Genomic DNA, 14,020 nt, shown 5'->3' on the forward strand with positions numbered 1-14,020 from the left:
TGGGGATTTTAAGTGGGGTTATTTGCACTACTGATTGGGGGTTTTAGATTTGTCAGGGCTGAGGAGCAATGATTTATTGAAAGGAATTGTGTTTTAATTTGGATTTAGTTTTTGATCCTTTAGTGCTTTGTGATGGGTTTTGACTAAGGTGGCAACAAAGAGTTGAAACCATGGGTCTCAAGCTTGGCACCTGGAAAAATGGAGGCAAACAAAAGTTCTGGAGACTTCTGAAAATTTTCACGTATATGACCAAAATGGTCTATTCCACTTCTCAGTGGTTTGATTGGCTGGACCAAATTCTGCACTGACTTACATCCCATGCAGTCCCACTGTCACCACTATGCTGCCTCTACCCCACCCCCTGCCACCTCAATCATTCTTTTATCTCCTACAAACTAAAAAATATCTCTCAGTGGCCAGGAGGTGGCAGTCTCACTGTTAGCCTGACAACTCTGGATGTGGGAACAGGCAGTAATTCCCAGCGCCACTGCATATCTATCTGGTGAAAGTCACTTAACTTGACAGTGCACTGGACAAAAGAACCTTTGAAAGCAGCTGCGTGTCCTTTGTTGTTTGTTGTTGTTTTCTTTTTAAGTTATCAAGATTTCTTAGTCGACTGTGAAATGCAATCCCTAACTGGCAAAAGAAAAAAGTGGTGATTTTACACTTCTCCCTCCCAGCCCCTGTTCTGCCACATCATGGACTAAGAAAAAGGACAACTACTCAGAAAGGCTCCCTAGTGACCCCTTGTGTCACGTTGTTGGTTGTCCTTATTCCCACAACATCTATACCAGCCACTGAACTGTGACACGGCATCAAAATCATGGAAATAAGGCACTTTTACTTCAGTGCAGCTTCTCAAAACTCACTTAAATTAGGTGCTCTGTGTATGTGTGTGTCTGTACACCTCAAACTGAAAGAACCTTGGTATATATACTTACCCTTTTGGGGAAAAAATCACATTTATTTTTAAATTTTCCCTTCCCTGGTTACACAAACGCAATGTAAACATGCTTTTCAAAATTCAGAACTCTCTGTTGGCTTCCCAGATGGCTGCAGTTCAATAGTTTTTTGTTTGTTGTTTTTTCATGATTTCCTCAGCCTCTTCTTGCAAAGTGCTAAACAGCCATTATGGCTTTTGCCTGCACATTGAGATTCATCTGCAGGCTCTAAACTGCCTCAAAAGTGCTTCAATTTTACATGAGCACTAAGCTGGGGACTGGGAAGCATAACCCAGTGCTGAAGGAGCATGTAAATCCTCTGAACCAGAAATAAAAAGTGCATAGATTTTCTTTGTGATATCTCAACTGTAGGTTTATGTAAAACATGAACCTCTAGCAGGTTTTTTTCTGGCCTCTTTTAAAAAAAAAAACTGTCACACATGCCTCAACCACAGAAAAAGCATTGGGCTTTCTGTCAAGAGCTGGAGTAACTAATACAGTCACTCTCTGTCATGCCTTTCCCTCTGAACATCCCCTCCCCCATGCTCCCTTTTAGTGGTACCAGTCCATCAAAGTAGTGCTAAGGGACCACCAAATGTGACTGCTGAATGACAGGAAACCCTGAGATGCTATGGCTTGACACAAATGCAGATGTGTTCGTGGACGAGAGCCCTATATTATTTCAGAAATTATAGATTCCTATGTAAGTATAGATGAACACTTGTACTGAGATTTCTGGAGAGATAAATTGTAGTAGGATTATTAATTTGCACCAAGAAGGGGGAAGAAACCCAAAAAGCATGAGCATATGGCACTAAATGTGTGAGAGAATCACTCATTTTTGGTGCATTTTGTAGACATTTTGCACAAGTGAGGTGGAACTGGAAATTGTCTCTATAGAAGGATTTTTGCTGTGTATTTCCTTTGTGTGTGAAAATATTTTTAACAGCAAATAGCCAGTTCAATGTTGTTTTAAAGATATTCAACCTCACATGTCTGCTGAGGGGAAGGAGGGGGTTGTGTTACTGGAGCTTCTACAGCTACCGCAAACATGCTGTAAAACCTGAACCTTCAAATTCTGTTCCTATCTGCACAGACAGTCCCCTGGCAGCTAAACTGGTGCAGGTTTCCTGCACAAGGGGGAGGAAGCAAGATTTGGAGAGGAGATGCAAGACAAGGAGGGCACTTAGCACCAGAGAATCAGGTGCTACAGCCACAAGACAGGCATAGCCTCTGCCAAGCATCTCCAGAGCCATTTTGTGACCTGAGGAGAAAAGATTCCTTTCCACTTCCCCTCCGAACATATACCTAGAGTTTACCCCAGCTACTTGGCCTCTGGATTAGGATTAGAACTTGTGCCCAAGTTTAGAATTTGTCCCTCTGTCTCTATGTAGAATGTTTGTGATATCATAATAACAATAACATTGTACATATTCCTCTCTTTTATCAAGATATAATATAATATTCCTCTCTCTGGTCTTCTATAGGAGTCCAGATGTGTGCAGTACAGTTAGACCTTTAGATGATATCATCCCTTTTAGACACAGGGTGTTCTTGGCTCCCAAACCCCGTTACCTCTGTCTCAAGCAGGTGGAGCATCGTTACCTGTGGAGCTGAGAGAAAGGCGTGAACACAGAAAACAATGCAACAGGCCTCATAGGCCTAATAGCATTTCTGCCCAGGCACTGGTCTGCAGCTGCCTCCACAATACCACCTGAGGCACTGGCAGGCTTTTCACACAGAGCAAAGGAAGTCATTCCTCCTTTTTCAGCTACAGAAGCCGCCACGGCCCCTGGAACAGGAAGCATTCCTCCTACCTGCTCCCACTTGAGCAGCAGCAACCCACTGCCCTCAGAAGAAAAAGCTGAATGAGATCCAGCTGCTCTCTTAGATCCTCCAGAGGGATTTCAGTCCAAACTCTGCCTCAGAGTCTGTGAGGCTTATTAAAACTGCCTTTAAGGCATTCAGGGAAAAGGGACTAAGCTAAGAAATAGAGGGAAAGTAAATCTCCTCTTTCTAGCAACCTTCCACCTTGTGATATCTTCAGACAAGGGCCAGTTACCAGTGATCCTCAGGCTACTTCCATTACAAAAAGGGAGTCCTAGGGAACAAGAAGGGTAGGGGGAGAGCCACAGGGATGATGAGGGCCAGAGGCTGATCAGGAAATGCCTGATCCCCACCCCCAAGGGAAACGGGAATTCAGGTTCTTCCAGGGTTTACCTTCACCTATTAGCTCTTGGCTCTAACTGCCTTGTCTTCACTAGGATGTTTCTTCAGGTTAGCTGACTTGAGTTAAGAATGCACCTTTTTTCCTAGTGAGGACAAGGCTACATAGGGCACATAGCTGGAAGCTGTTCATTTAAAAATTTGAGCTAATAGTTACAGAAAATTGTTTGCAGTATGCATCTAGTTCCTCTGTGTGCCATTAGCCAAGCAGCCATTACTGGGAAGTCAGAAAGAGCAGATGCATGCAATAACAGGGTGCATGATTATTGGAGGGGTTTTGAGTCACTTAGTTTTATTTATTTCCAAATAGTTTTATTTCTTATTTCTTTGTTGTTAAGATTGCAGTTGATGTGTTTAAAAAATGAAGTATACAGGAGGCTGCCATCATGCAATCATCTCTGTCCCAACAGAATGCAGAGAGAACATTTTTCTCAGCAAGAATCATTATATTTGAAGCAGTCCTATTTGTGCTCAGCCTATTTATTAATTTTTGAAACACCAGACACCATAACAGAAGTACTTTGAAGCGTTTGAACAGAGTCCTTTATGGCTGTGACAAACCCATCTCTGAAAGATTATAAACAAGTTTCCATCATTACAGTGTATTGATTTAACTTAGTATTTATTATAAAAAGAATATTTCATTGTATAAAATTATTCAGGTCCCCCTCCCAAAAATGGACTGTTTACTGAGTCTGTGACTGAACAGTACATCAGGTAGATATTCTGAGTCACCTCTAAGTGAAAATGTTGGCCATACTGTGCTTGAATTACTACATTTTACCACAGGAGACCAAATATAATAACAAGTACTAGGTGAATCTTTTATTAAGTATGTAATGGTATAATTCCCCACTCTGAACCTTAGCATCCAAAAGATGGGGTACCAGCATGAATTCCTCTAAGCTCAATTACCAGCTTAGTACTTGTAGCGCTGCCACCAACCAGGAATTCCAGTGCCTGGTACACTCTGGTCCCCACAAAACCTTGCCCGGGGACCCCCAAGACCCAGTCCCTCTGGATCTTAACACAAAGAAAGTAAATCCTTTCCCTCACCGTTGCCTCTCCCAGGCTTCCCCTCCCTGGGTTACCCTGGAAGATCACTGTGATTCAAACTCCTTGAACCTTAAAACAGAGAGGAAAATTCACCTTCCCCCGTCCTTCTCTCTCCCCCTCCCAGACTCTCCCTGAGAGAGAAAGTAATCCTAACACAGAGAGAAATTAACCTTTCTCTTCCCCTTTCCCCCCACCAATTCCTTGGTGGATCCAAACTCAGTCCCCTGGGGTCTCACCAGAATAAAAAACTAATCAGGTTCTTAAACAAGAAAAGCTTTTAATTAAAGAAAGAAAAAACAGTAAAAATTATCTTTGTAATTTAAGATGGAATATGTTACAGGGTCTTTCAGCTATAGGCACTGGGAATACCCTCCCAGCCTAAGTATACAAGTACAAATTAAAATCCTTTCAGCAAAATACAAATCAGTCTCCAGGTCCTCATCACTCTCGTCGCCGCGCTGCCGTAGCTGCCGCCTCCTCTCCTGCGTTTGCAGTTCATGGTTCAGCATAGACAGCACGAGAATGTGTGAACTGTTTACAACGTCCACAATCGCGGTACTGATCAGACCAGGGTCCATGCTTGCTGTAAAATGGCGTTTGCTCACTTCACCCAGTAAAAAACGCGTGAAATGGCTGTCTGCTGCTTTCAGGAAGGGAGGAGGTGAGGCTGTACCCAGAACCACCCACGACAGTGATTTTTGCCCCATCAGGCACTGGGGTAGTAACCCATAATTCCAAGGGTCAGGGAACACTGCAGGAACTATGGGATAGGTACCCACAGTGCAATGCTCTGGAAATCGATGGACGCCTGGGACCATGGACGCACACCACCGATGTAATGTGCCCTAGTGTGGATGCGTAAAATCGATTTTATAAACCCTGTTTTATAAAATCGATTTTATTAATTTCGATTTTAGTCTGTAGTGTGGACGTGGCCAAAGAAAAGGAGAGAAATACTTGCTTAGAATTCCGTCTTGTGGATTTGGATAATCTAAATTATGAAAGAAATCTGAGAAAGAGAAGATGACTTTGAAACTGTTTAGTTTCAGGGATATTTACACACACCAATCACTCTGATTTTATATAAAATAATTTAGATTATCCAAATCCACAAGACAGAATTCTAAGCAAGTATTTCTCTCCTTTTATAAAATAGATTTTATAAAACAGGGTTTATAAAATCGATTTTACGCATCCACACTAGGGCACATTACATCGGTGGTGTGCGTCCATGGTCCCAGGCGTCCATCGATTTCCAGAGCGTTGCACTGTGGGTACCTATCCCATAGTTCCTGCAGTGTTCCCTGACCCTTGGAATTATGGGTTACTACCCCAATGCCTGATGGGGCAAAAATCACTGTCGTGGGTGGTTCTGGGTACAGCCTCACCTCCTCCCTTCCTGAAAGCAGCAGACAGCCATTTCGCGCGTTTTTTACTGGGTGAAGTGAGCAAACGCCATTTTACAGCAAGCATGGACCCTGGTCTGATCAGTACCGCGATCGTGGACGTTGTAAACAGTTCACGCATTCTCGTGCTGTCTATGCTGAACCATGAACTGCAAACGCAGGAGAGGAGGCGGCAGCTACGGCAGCGCGGCGACGAGAGTGATGAGGACCTGGAGACTGATTTCTCCGAAACCACGGTCCCCCGTGCTTTGGAGCTCCTGATGGTAAGGGGGGAGGTTCTACCCATTGCTCGCCGATTTTGGGCCCGGGAAACAAGCACAGACTGGTGGGACCGCATAGTTTTGCAGGTGTGGGACGATTCGCAGTGGCGGCGGAACTTTCGCATGTGTAAGAGCACTTTCTTTGAACTTTGTGACTTGCTTTCCCCTGTCCTGAAACGCCATAATAACAGGATGAGAGCAGCCCTCACAGTGGAGAAGCGAGTGGCAATAGCCCTCTGGAAGCTTGCAACGCCAGACAGCTACCGGTCAGTCGGGAATCAGTTTGGAGTGGGAAAATCTACTGTGGGGGCTGCTGTGTTGCAAGTAGCCAAAGCAATCATTAAGCTGCTGCTACGAAAGGTTGTGACTCTGGGAAACGTGCAGGTCATAGTGGATGGCTTTGCTGCAATGGGATTCCCTAACTGTGGGGGGGCCATAGATGGAACCCATATCCCTATCTTGGCACCGGAGCACCAGGGCACCCAGTACATAAACCACAAGGGGTATTTTTCAATGGTGCTGCAAGCACTGGTGGATCACAAGGGACGTTTCACCAACATCCACGTGGGATGGCCAGGAAGGGTTCATGACGCTCATGTCTTCAGAAGCACTACTCTGTTTAAACGGCTGCAGCAAGGGACTTACTTCCCAGACCAGAAAATTACAGTTGGGGATGTTGAAATACCTGTAGTTATCCTGAGGGACCCAGCCTACCCCTTGATGCCATGGCTGATGAAGCCATACACAGGCAGCCTGGACAGTGGTCAGGAGTTGTTTAACTACAGGCTGAGCAAGTGCAGAATGGTGGTAGAATGTGCATTTGGGCGTCTCAAAGGTCGCTGGAGAACTTTACTTACTCGCTCAGACCTCAGCCAAACCAATGTCCCCTTTGTTATTGCTGCTTGCTATGTGCTCCACAATCTCTGAGAGAGTAAGGGGGAGACCTTTATGGCGGGGTGGGAGGCTGAGGCAAATCACCTGGCCGCTGATTTCGCGCAGCCAGACACCAGGGCGATTAGAAGATCACACCAGGAAGCGGTGCGCATCAGCGAAGCCTTGAAAACCAGTTTCATCATGGGCCAGGGTACGGTGTGACTGCTGTGTTTCTTTCCCCTTCATGAACCTCCCCCCCTGTATTGACTCCTGCTGCAAGCAACCTACCCTCCACCCTTCCCTAACAGCTTGCTTATGGAAATAAAGTCATTCCCTGTAACCAACCCACCCTCCCACTTGCTTTGAATAGCATGTAATTATAAGAAGAGTAAGAGAAATAAAAAGATACCCCGGGAGTGGTTTGGGAGGAGTATAGGAGGGAAGAAAAAGGCCATTAAGGACATTTCAATGTAATGACAGCCTTTTGGTTGGACTGTCCACGGGGGTGGAGTGGGCAGGTGCAGAAAGCCTTCCCCCACGTGTTCTTACACGTCTGGGTGTGGAAGATATGGGACATGGTGAGTACTGAGGGAAGTTAAACATGGGCTGGAGTGGCACTCTGTGACCCCGCAGCTCTTCCACCAGACTTCGGAGGATGTCAGTTTGATCGCGCAGCAGCTCCAGCGTTGCATCCCGCCACCGCTGATCTTCCTGCCTACCCCTCTGATCTTCCTGCCGCCACATCTCATCTCGAGCATCCCTCCTGTCCTCACGTTGGTCCCTCCTGTCCTCACGTTCACTGGCATCTTTCCTGTACTTTGCTACCACGTCTTTCCACTCCCCCAGATGAGCTCTTTCACTGCGGGTTACTGCCATGATTTCTGTGAACATCTCATCCCGTGTCCTCTTCTTCCTCATCCTCCTTATCTGACCTATCCTTCGGACTGGAGTAGGAAGGCTTGAAAAATGTGCAGCTGCATGAGTGGGGGAAAAGAGTGATAGAAAGATCATAAGAGATACATTTCACAGAACAATGGTTATACTCTTTCACAGTGAACTACGCTATTCACCGTACGTAGCACGTCATTTCACTACAAGGTCGCCTTTGGATTCTTTTAGTATTTAGTGCTTGCGGCTGTGGTGTAACAGATCAACACAGACGCAGGTCCGGGGATTACAAATCAGCTTGCAGGTGGACATGGTAAGGCATACATCTAATGGCAGTTAACCGTACAACCTCCACCTTTCCCCCCACCCCTGGCTATTAGCAGGTAAAATTCATGCTGTGCAGCCAAACTGCTAAAAAGCACATCTTTTGCTTTTTTTCTTATGCCATCAGAAAGGTTAAGCACTAGAGGAAATTGTGAATTGTTTTCCCCCCCACTCTGCATGTCTGCTGTAATGGCAGGTCACTGAAACCTTACCCCCTCCCCCTTTCCACCCCTCCCTTGGCAATTAGCAGCGAAAATTCCTGCTGCCCAAATGCTAAAAAGGTCAGCGCCATTAGAGACACCTCCCCGTAGAAATGGGCAGCTTTTTCCCTTCCCCCTGCATGGCTAACTGCAAGGGAAGGATTTCTTTTAAGCCGCAGGAAAGCATCACCGTAGGAATGGTCCTCTCTGTCCCCTTAATAAAGTACATTAATTTTTACCAGGTGACCATGAACGATATCACTCTCCTGAGGATTACAGACAGAGAAAAAGAAATTATGCTTCTTGAATGCCAGCAATCCGCGGGACCATACGCAGCTAGGCTTTGTCATGCAATGATACCCGATTACGTGCTCCAGGCATGGCGTGGTAAAGTTTCGTACCATGGTGGACGGAATAAGGCTGCCCTGCCCAGAAACCTTCTGAAAAGGCTTTTGGGGTACCTACAGGAGTGCTTCATAGAGATGCCCCTGGAGGATTTCCGCTCCATCCCAGACATGTTAACAGACTTTTCCAGTAACTTTAATGCCAGCTAATGCATGCAAGCCCTCATGGCAAATCAATCATTAAAAAACGCTTGCTTTTAAACTATGTTTTATATTTACAAAGGTACACTCACCAGAGGTCGCTTCCATGGCTTCATTGTCTGGGCTAGTGGCTTGGGAGGGCTGGGAGGGTAATTCTGTCTGGGTGAGAAAAAGCTCCTGGCTGTTGGGGAGAATGGAGTGCTGTGTGCTCTCTGCAAGCTCGTCCTCCTCTTCCTCCTCCTCATCTTCACCCTCCGCAGAATCCTCAGCAATGGCTGAGATTATTACCCCCACCTCGGAATCCACAGACAAGGGGGGGCTTGTCGTGGCGCAGCCCCCTAAAATTGCATGCAGCTCCGCGTAGAAGCGGCATGTTTTTGGCCCAGATCCGGATCTGCCATTTGCTGCTTTGGTTTTCTGGTACGCTTGTCTGAGCTCCTTCACTTTAACTCTGCACTGAACCGAGTCCCTGGTATGGCCTCTCTGCCTCATGACATTAGAAATTTTTTCAAACGTTTTTTCATTTCGTCTACTGGAACGCAGTTCTGATAGCACAGAATCTTCTCCCCATACTGCGATCAGATCCAATAACTCCTGTGTGTTCCACGCTGGAGCTCTTTTCCTATTCTCAGGAGACTGCATTGTTACCTGTGCTGCTGAGAGCTCCACGCTGGCCAAACAGGAAATGCAATTCAAAAGTTCCCGGGGCTTTTCCTGTATACCTGGCCAGTGCAGTAGAGTTCCTTTACCTGTCCAGGGCGGCCACTGGTGCACTGTGGGATACCTCCCGGAGGCCATTAGCTTCGATTTCCGTCCACACTAGCCCTAAATTGATTTAGTAATATCGATTTTAGGGTTACTCCTTTCGTTTAGCTGGAGTACAGAAATCGATTTTAAGATCCCTTAAAATCGATTTTAAGTGCCTTGTAGTGTGGACAGGTACAGCGTTAAATCGATTTAACGCTGTAGTGTGGACCAGGCCTTTGTTGTCCCTTCTGAACTTTCTCATTTTCTCTTATTTCAGTTTCAAAACTTTGAGCAGTTCTTGGGGCTCCCTTGCAATTTTTCAAGTTGTTTACTGAGGTCAGAGATCAAATACTTGTTAATTAAAAATGGGAAGGCATGTTTTTATGGATTGCTTTCTTTCTGATGTACATTCATAAGATGTCATTACCAGTTCTTATACAAAACTGATTCAAATGGCTTGACTTTCTACTTTGACTTCTCACTTTAAGGCTCCACACCACCACCACCCTGCTGCAAATGTGTGAGGGGGGGTGGCAATGAGTGCATCCAAGGTCGTGGATGGCTGCATCCAAGGTCTGGATAGCCTGCACAGGGGTAGAAGTGTATATTCCCCTTATGTTCCTAGGTGAGCATGCAGGCCAAGGGATAAACCTCAAACTAGGAGATAGTGCAAGCAAAAATTCCCCCTCCCCACCAGTCATCTTCTTGCTATTTATTTCCATGAAAGAGTGTAGGAGCTATACTGTAACCACAGCAGGGAAGCTTTTAATAAAGATGGTATCTTTATTTATTGAATTTACATACAGTATATGGAACCTATCAAACATTCTAGCTACCCACAAATGCATTCAATTATCTCCCTACAATTGGGTTTGTTATTGCATAACTATAAAATAGGAAGGCATCTGCTTCTGGTGGTTCGTGTTTGAATTTATGCAAATATATTAATTTATGCAAATTTGCAATTTACTGGAATTTTGTCAGGCTATGGGCAGTTATGCAGTTGTGAATGGGGCTTTATTCTGAGTTTTGGATACTTGTATGCTGGGAACTTGACTGAAACTATCAACTCATTTCACAGTAGAAATGAAACACCTGTGGGATTTTAACATGTTTCAGTTATTACTGATACGGAGTGGGTTTGAATTGGTGTCCTAGAGATTAGGTGCTCCATAAACAACTACTAGTCGTCTGAGCAGTTGAATCGTCCTTTGTGTGTAGGGCATGTGTGGTAGACCCACAGGGGAAAGTGTTTAAAAATGGCTTCTCATTTTGCGCTCCCAAGTATGTGCATCCGTATATAGTCAGGCAGGTAGATATAGAACTGAATGTCCAAACAGGCACACTCAGAATCTGTGAGAGCAAATATAGAAACCCTCTAAAAAAAATTGGGCTATAAAGTGTGTGTGGTATGGAGCAAGTTCTACGCTGACTTACATCCCATGTGATTAGTGAGGTTGTATGAGATGCAAATCAGTGCAGAAGTTGGCCTGTATGAGCATAAAGGCTGGGTTACATTTAAACCAGGATATGGGTCATTCTGTAAGAGCCAAAGTACTAAAAAAGCAGTGGGGGATATAGAGGAAATTAGTTTATTCTGCTGTTACTGTCAGTCTCTTGATCTCATACAGTGTTTAATGGGATGTTGTCAGGATTTAACATCCACGTTTTGACCTACCTTAAAAGTTACATGGCAGATCAACTGAGTCCTTAGAACAACATTTGTAATGCAAAAGGTGGCTCATGAGGAACATTACAAAATGAATTCAACCTGTTTTCTGTGATTGAATAATAGAAGCACCTGCAGTAGTGGTAAGATCAGGATCTCGCTTAAAAGTCCTCCTCTCAAGGTTATCGTGCTATTATTATTCTCCTGTGAGGTTTTAAGCAGTACAGTACTGGATGAATGTAGAGTAACTGTATCAGGTCTTCTGTGGGACCTATACAGAATCATTTCAGCATGATAATAGGTCAGCTGCTGTCTGAGATACCTCTAATTAAATGTTTCCTAACACAATTAGAAAGTGTGACCATGGTAAGGATTATTTTTTAAGTGACACCAATAGGATTCTGATCTGTCACAACACAGAGGAAAATTACCCCATTCCTAGTTGTATGACCCAACAGACAGATTCTGCCACCTTTTCTTAGGTCGAGTGGTACTTTACTAGGTAAGAAGTTCCTTTTCAATCACTGGGACTCTTTGTGAAATGAGGCACTACTGAGCATGAGTAAGGCCAGCAGAATCAGATCCTTACAGTGTGTGAAAGTTCAGGAGGAATCACGCAGGGTCACCTTCTGCCAGACATGCCAACTATGTGAATTAATCACGAAAAATGCGATTTCGAAGTAAAATGAAGCCTGATTCATGATTTCAATATAGAACACTCAAAGGTCAGGATTTCCTGACCTTTGAGAGTTCTAGCCCGAGATCATGAGTCGGGCTTAATAATTTTACTCAGAAATTGCTGTCAGCCCCAGTGGCTGGGGCTCCTGCTGCCAGTCAGCCCCAGTGCTTACTCACACAGACTAGTACTTTACTCCATAAGTAATCAGTGTGGTTCCTAATGGAGTAAGGTGCTACTTAGCAAAATTAAGGATGTCATAATCTGGCCCATAAATTTCTACATTCACTACCTATACATATAGCATATCGTCCCAGCTGATGTCTCAGCAACTGATTTGATCTCTATATATTCTAGAAAAAATGTTTAGCTTAGAGCAGGGGTTCTCAGACTTTTGTACTGGTGACTCGTTTCACACAGAAAGCCTCTGAGTGCGACCCCCCCCCCTTACACAATAAAAAACACTTCTTTATATATTTGACACCACTATAAATGCTGGAGGCAAAGCGGGGTTTGGGGTAGAGGCTGACAGCTCGCGCCCCCCCCCCATGTAATAACCTCATGACCCTCTGAGGGGTCCTGACCCCCAGTTTGAGAACCGCTGGCTTAGAGACAGATGTAATCATATGGTGATACTGTATTTATGGTCACATGCTTTTAAGCACAAACAGAAAATATGCTTCTAGATGGCTACCACACAATTTGTGAGATCAAAAGACTTTAAGCAACCTGAAACCTGTAAGCATTTGTTATGTCCTAGAAAAACAATGCCTTGACTAGCTTGTTGCTATTAAATGGCGAATGTATTAAGAACCAAGAGATAAGTTATGCCAGTGTATTTAATGGATGTAATTGACATGATGTATATTTCATATCTTCAACGTATCAGAAAACTGGATTTGCATCCAGAATTTTAAGTCCATTTTGTAATCATTATTAACCAGTACTCTCCTTTCATTATAAGATTACTTGCTTTAGCCCTATAGTAACCTAACTCTCTGCTCCATCAAATTGCGTTATAATCAGCCTCATTGTAAAAACATAATATTGGAACATTGAAACTGCTAAGCTCTTGAGGCTATAAAAAGTGGGAATGTATTGAAGTGAGATCTTTAGACTAGCAGCAGTTGCACTGTGAAAACCATAACCTCTTCTGAGCACATCCTGTATATATACGCTATTTTCCCCTTATAGATAGGACAACGAACAGCCCTGGGCCACTTTTGGAGCCAATTGAGCTTTTTCAAGCAAAGCAGTTTTAGAAGGTGGTGTTTGTCACATTCCAAATATACATGCTGTATTTTGTTTTTACTTCATCGAAGTACAGCAACCAAATTTTGAGTGTTTAGTTTCAAGGAGAAAAGCTAGTATGTATTTTTCTCTAAATAGCTTATAATTTCCTGGGCAAACATGTCAAAGATAAGGAAATTAAAAAGATGATAGGCTATATAATACCTAGCAGGAAAATGCATCTAATTATAAAGAGTTCCTATGAAAATTCTGTATGATGTTGCATACTTCAGTTCCTGTTGTTGTTTTTTATGATGTTACGTTGTTAAACAAGTTTTGGATGGAAAGCGTGTGCAGCGTAAACGACAGTATACAACCGTGCACCAATATTAATTAATCATCAGCTTCCTGAATGGAGCCTCTATGAGGCTGGAGGCAAAATCAAGGGTTTGCTTGGTTTCCAGAGCATGCAGTGCACTCTGTACTGTACAATTGGGAACATTCATGTTATGAATATCACCTTGTAATTCATGTTGTAAGAGGCTGGGGGTAGCTGGCCTGAAAGTTTGTGTTCAGCAGAAAGACTCATAACCCTATGTTAGTTATTCAGTGATGGGGACAAACTATGCAGACTAAGATCAAGTATCTTTTAATTAAATTTCCTGGCATTACAGTAAGGAAAAAGAGAATCAGTCACGCTGTACAAAATGTTTGTATGTGAGGTTTATATACTTAAGGTCCTTTGTCGGACTAGGTTTCAGAAATGGTGATGATTTTTTTTTTAATGGATGGACACACTCAAAGTTTATTGAGACTTTGGCATCAGCAACACAGTGCAAATATGTTAAAAAAGTGGTGCATAGATTCTCCCCCCCTCCATTCACCCACCCACACACCTCCCTTGGCTACCATTTTAAAACTGAAGTGAAGAGCATTTTCACAGGGCTGGTGAATTGTAAGGGTGGGATCATGCAAAACA

The 14,020-nt window shown here is 43.9% G+C and overlaps 1 protein-coding gene across 2 annotated transcripts in view; it reads left to right on the top strand.

Annotated features, from left to right (window-relative positions):
- The window catches only part of UNC5C (unc-5 netrin receptor C), a 358,155-nt gene that overhangs the window by 236,005 nt on the left and 108,130 nt on the right, over positions 1 to 14,020 (top strand). The gene's annotated exons all lie outside the window — the stretch shown is intronic.

Source organism: Gopherus evgoodei, chromosome 5 (genome assembly GCF_007399415.2).
Source record: "Gopherus evgoodei ecotype Sinaloan lineage chromosome 5, rGopEvg1_v1.p, whole genome shotgun sequence".
NCBI classification, from domain to species: domain Eukaryota; kingdom Metazoa; phylum Chordata; order Testudines; family Testudinidae; genus Gopherus; species Gopherus evgoodei.